We start from the raw sequence: 6,081 nt of genomic DNA, 5'->3' as shown, positions 1-6,081 counted from the left end.
CATTCCCAAAGCTGCTGCTTATATACAGGAAGCAGACCACATCCCAAAGGCAGCTACTCAGCTGCTTGTGGTAGATCCCACCATGGTGTTGATTGCCAGTCTCATCATGGGGAATAACTACCACCAGCTGCCCAACCACTCAACCAGGCCCAGCCAAGTTGACATACAAATTGAACTACCACAAGTGGTGATAGAGGACATCCTTGTCTGATTCCCGTTTGCAAGGGGGATGCTTTCAGTGTTTATCCTTTGAGAATAATATTGACTGTTGGTTTTGCATACATGCCTTTTAGTATGTTGAGGAGTTTCCCTTCTATTCTTGTTTTGCTGAGAGTTTTTATCAGAAATTACTTCATCTTTGGTATTAGTGGTTGGTATATAAATTTGAATAATAGTCATGTTAACTGGTCTTCCTTGTAGGCAGACAGTGTTGTTCTTCAGGATAGATCTTGAATTTTTCTTTTTGATGAGCAATGTGATTCTGTTCCTCTTCAAGTTTTCATTCCCCACCTCATAGACCATCAGATTATCTGATTAAAAATAGTTAGTCCACTTCAGCTCACTAATGCCTAAGAAATCAATCTTTATGCATTCCATTTCATTTTTCACAGCTTCCGATTTTCCAAGATTTGTACTTTATACATTTCATATTCCAATTATTAGTAAATGTTTGCACCTGTTTTTTCTTCTTTTGAGTTGTCAGCATAAAGGAATCAGAAATCTACACAACTTTCCCAATCAGCAACATCATAATAAACAGAGAAAAGATGGAAGTTGTCAAGGATTTCATTTTATTTGGATCCACAACCAATGCCTATGGAAGTAGCAGTTGAGAAATGAAATGGCATATTGCAGTGGGCAAATCTGCTGCAAAAGATCTCTTTACAGTATTAAAGAGTAAGAATGTTCCTTTGAAGACTAAGCTGTATCTGACCCACACCATGGTATTTTCACTTGTATCATGTGCACACAGAAGCTGGATAATGGATATGGAAGACTGAAGAAGAACTGATGCCTTTAAATTATGGCATTGTTGAAGAATACTGAATAGGCCATGGACTGCCTGAAGAATGAATAGATGTGTCTTGGAAGAAGTACTGACAGCATGCTCCCTAGAAGTGAGAATGTTGAAACCATCACACATACTTTGGACACCTTAACAGGAAGGATCGGTCCCTGGAGAAGGACGTCATGCTTAGTAGAGTAGAGGATCAGCAAAAAAGAGGAAGATTCTCCCTCTACAAGATGGGGTAACACAGTGGCTGCAATAGTGGTCTCAAACATAGCAATGATTATGAGGATGGTGCAGTGTTTCATTCTGTTTTACACAGGATCACTATGATTTAGAACTGACTTGATGACACCTAACAACAACAACAACAACAACTAATAACTGGATTTAATCTCTGGGGCTAGAAGTCAGGATAGTGGCTACCCTCTGGTGAGTTGTTAATTGGCAATGGCACAAAACAGGATTCTGTGATCCTGATTCTGATTCTGATTCTTGATCTAGGAATTACTTGCACTGGGTATTCAGTGTGTGAAAATTCCTCAAGTTATATGTTTGTGATTTGTATATTTTTCAGTCTGTATGTTATATCTCATTTTAAAAGTTTACTTGGAACAAAAAAGGTAATACCATTAAACACTAATCTTTTTTCAGATAACAGGAGCTGAAATACTAGGGTCTGTGGAATTAATTTAGGCCTCCGTTATTTCTTGTTTGGTCAGTCACGGTCTTAGCAGTTTTTCACAGGGCAGTAGTGATAGGTATGGAGTCTAGGATTTTGGGAAAAGTGTTGGATACACTTTCCATCTCTTGATTGTCCTCGCACTAAACCCACTGGATCCGACTCATAGCAACTCCTCTTTGGGTTTCCAAGCTGGTATCACTATGGAAGTAGATTGCCCAACCTTCCTTCTGAGAAGTGGCTGGTGGATTTGAACTGCCAGCCTTCTGGTTAGTAGTCAAGTGCCTTAGGCACTCTGCCACCAGAGCATTTGATTGTCCTCGCCACTCTCTAGTATGTTATACCTGGCCAGCTTCACTCCAGTGTGTCACCTACCTGGTCCCTGAAGGTATTTGAGTTTGCAGCCTTGGGGCATGTTAGAACACTGACTCTATCACAACCCCAATCATATGACCCTGTGCCAATTCCTGAGTCTCTCAGCATTTGTTTCCTCATCCTCAAATTAGGGATTATAATACATATCTGGAAGTTTGTTGTTATTTGTTTTGTTTTAAGGAGTTCTGGTAGCACAATAGAGGTCAGTGGTTCAAACCTACCAGCCACTCTGAGGAAGGAAGATGAGGCAATCTACTTCCATAAAGATTTACAGCCTTGGAAACCCAATGGGAGTCACTATGAGTTTTGTTTTAACAAGGATCAAATGAGCCTTTACCACAATACCAGTCATATAATGGATCCTGAATGAATGGAAATGATAGCTATTAATAATCCCAATATTATCATAAATAATAAAAATGTTTAACAAAATGAAATTGATGGTCACTTGCTGACTCCCAGCCATTCTCTCACAAGAGTTGCTGCTGAGCTGGTCCTTGTTCAGATCCCATTTGCCACGTCAGGGTTTTCTTCGACCATGTTTAATAACCAGTTTCCAGATCTGGATATTGGGGGCTGTAAATTTCCCTTGTAACTGTTGCCAATGACAGGGAAGGAAAGACTTGCGTAATTACCACTTGCACTTCCACAAAACACATGAACTCAAGTCAAGACCAAGGGTTTTGGACAATAAAACACTGAGTTTTAAAAATGCAGGAAAGACCTGCAGAACTTGTATAAGAAATGTGTGCCTGAAGAGAAAAATAAACAAAACAAAAACAAAAAAAAAAAAGAACTAAAACTGGTGTGGCATAGTGCCATTTGGATCCTTTGCATTGGGGAAGATAACTTTCTCTTTTCCTCCCAAATGGAGCATCTTCACACATCTCTAAGTAGAAGTAAGACCCTGGTATTAGTCAAGGGTTGGCTGGGAATTGGTACCTCGGCCTGTGGCCAAAAATCTATGGCCTAAGTTTTAAATGTTCCTTTTGTAATGCAGTTGCCTTTCTTAGTTTATTTTACAGTGTGGTTATCTTCAAATGATGCTATGCTATTCAGCATCCTTCAAGCAAGGTAGGTTGGTGGGTTCCATGGAATATCCCAAGAAAGCAACATACTAAGGCTTTTGGAAATATTAAAATGCCATACTCCAGTTGAAAATGCTCAAAATAGCCCTTTGCAAGATAATGCTCTTGGGTCCCAAACTCTAGTTAATGATGTTTTAATTTCTGAGTGTCATGCTTTTAATTTATAAGAAAGGAGATATAGGTGGGTTGCAAGAAAGGAATTGCCTTGCTTTGAATTTCCCCAACTTTTTTCATTTTTGGGAAGAAGGAGATGGATAAGCTTAAAATTTTTTGTCTTCCCTCTAGTATCTCTGTGTTAACAAGATTGCATTTCTGCAGTAGGCTTAGATTTGTTTGGTGTTTCTGGAAGGAGCTGTCCACATCAGCACAGGATCAAGGGGACTAAGCAAATTTTGAGCAGATGGAGCAGGATAGAGGACAGAAGTGGAATTATCTAGGAAGAACACTCCCAAATCTCCACCGTCTTGTACCTCCACAAAACACATGAACTCAAGGCAATAGCAAGGCTTCTAGAAGGTATGACATCATGGAAGAAGAGTTTCTCCAAGAGTCTGATTTGTCCAGTCAAAGAAACTAAAAACACTGTGAATTCTTAGAGAGAAAGCTCAGAGCATGGCATGTGACCATTTCTGGAAGCATAGATGTTCTCCCATCAAGTTAATTAAATGGGGCCTTATTTTCATTCTGATAACAACCATTTCATTGAAATTTCACTTTGCCCCAAACCAGTCAAAATTGAACACAAAGTAGTTGGTTTTAAATTATAAAGACTCCAATGGGCAGAAGGCAACAAAAAATTGCTACAGGGATTTGGAGGGAGAGGGCCTTTTGCAAAATTGGACAAGAGTGAGCATTGGCAGCAGTTTCCCTAGTAGACCAATTTCTGTGCATATGCTCTTGGAATTCTTACCATGAAACACCAGTTCCTCTTGACTCACCTGGAAGTCTTCTTTTTTCCCACTCTATGACTTTGGCTCATACAACTTCACTTAGTGTCAAAAGCATACAGCTGAGGTTCCAGTAAGATGGCAGAATAGACAAAAAGACTACACAGACCCTCTTCAACAAAGAAAGTGGGAACCAGTTAACACAGTTACAGAAGATAATCAATCCTGGAGCCTTGAGCTTTGAAGGGGAGGATATACAAATGGGCTAAACTACAACTAGCAGAAGAATTTGCATGAAAACAGCAAAAAAGGAGACATATAGAGCTGTGGTCTGGCAGCCATCCTGATGCCACAGACAGCTTGGATATTGCTGAATGGTGGTAGGACCTAAGAATTAACCTAAAAATCAGCCCTGCTAGCCAGAGACTGAACAGAGGACTGCTCTGGTGGCTGGTGAATAAAAGGGGAAGCACAGAGGAGGTAGGTGGGCTGAGCTGTGGACTTTTGCCTATCTGGAGGACACAGCCATTTTGAATGTTTACAAGTGGTGTGACCATTTTGGATATTTAAAATGACAGCATTCTTCCAGATTCCAGGGACTTAAGAACAGGTTCCATTTGTGGGGAACCACAAGGACATTCTGGACATGGATGACTGAAAAGGTGCAACAATCTCCTTGTTACCCCTATATCCCACACCCTCTTAGTGAACACGGGTGCGGCCATCCTTCACTCCCACCGGCTTTCTAGGCAGCAGAAACTCCATCCAAGTCTGTGTGCTCACCCTTCCCCCATTTTTTAAATTATTTTTTCTTTCTTTTTTTTGTTTGTTTAGTCTCTTTTAAAACTATGATTATTATTATTACTTTTGTCCTTTTTATTATTATTTTTTTTATTCTTCTCTTCCCAGGTTCTAGTTTTCAGCTTTTTTTCTTTTCCCTGTTCCTGGTTGCAATTTTTATTCTTTCTTGTGGTTAACCCTGTTCCTTGTTTTTCTTTTTGCATTTTTCCCATTTTTTCTTCATTATTCTCCTTCTCTACCTTTTCTCTCTTATTGTCCTCACCCCATATATTACGGTGTCCCCCCCCCCTTGGTTTCTTTTTTTGGTTACTGTTCCTGCATGATTACACAGTTCGTTTCTTATCCATTTGCTTTTACTTTTTTGATGGTTATTTAATTGTTATTTTTGTCTAACTGAGTGGGAGACAGTAACAGTCCCCATATGACACAACTAGACCCATACCTCCTGCAGTTTCACTTACTGAGTAAGAGCCACCACTTCCTTCTACACCAACAGGCCAGTGATAAACAACCACCAAGAAGAGCCTGACTCACTCTTAGCTGCTCTTCACAAACAGTAAACAGAGATCTAAATACAACAATATCAATGTCTCAGAGATAAGAGACCATCACAGTCCACACAAAGAAGCAAGATAAAGTGGTAGAAGCAAAGGAGCAGGATACAGACCCGGAACACATCCCTGAGGAAGAAGCAGCATTGGAACTCCCTGATAAAGCTTCAAAAGAATTATATTTTGGTATCTTCCAAGGATTGAAAGACAGATCAAGGAAAATACAGACAAAACCCTAGAAGAATCATGGAAGAAAATATAAGAACAAAATGATAAAATAAATGAAAAATTAGAAATGATTCAAAATCTACAGATAGAAATCCAGAAGATTAATACTAAATTGTCAGAAATAGATAACACATCAAATGGGCAAAGAAGCAGAATTGATGCAATGGAAGACAGAATTGATGACATTGAAGACAAATACCTGAATACTTCTTTGGAAAGGGATCAATCAGAAAAAAGATCATAACAAATGAAGAAACCCTAAGGTTCATGTGGGATACCATCCAAAGGAAAAACCTACATGTCACTGGAATTCCAGAACAAGAAGGGAAAAATAAAACCACTGAGAAAATTGTCCAAAATTTGTTGGAGAACTTCTCTGATATGATGAAAGATGAGAATATATCCATTCAGGAAGTCCAATGAACCCCAAACAGGATAGACCCCAAAAGAAAATCACCAA

This window comes from Orycteropus afer, unplaced genomic scaffold (assembly GCF_000298275.1).
Source record: "Orycteropus afer afer isolate SDZICR_OR568_19922 unplaced genomic scaffold, OryAfe1.0 scaffold00041, whole genome shotgun sequence".
Lineage (NCBI taxonomy): Eukaryota > Metazoa > Chordata > Mammalia > Tubulidentata > Orycteropodidae > Orycteropus > Orycteropus afer.
Note: the sequence above shows the minus strand (reverse complement) of the source record.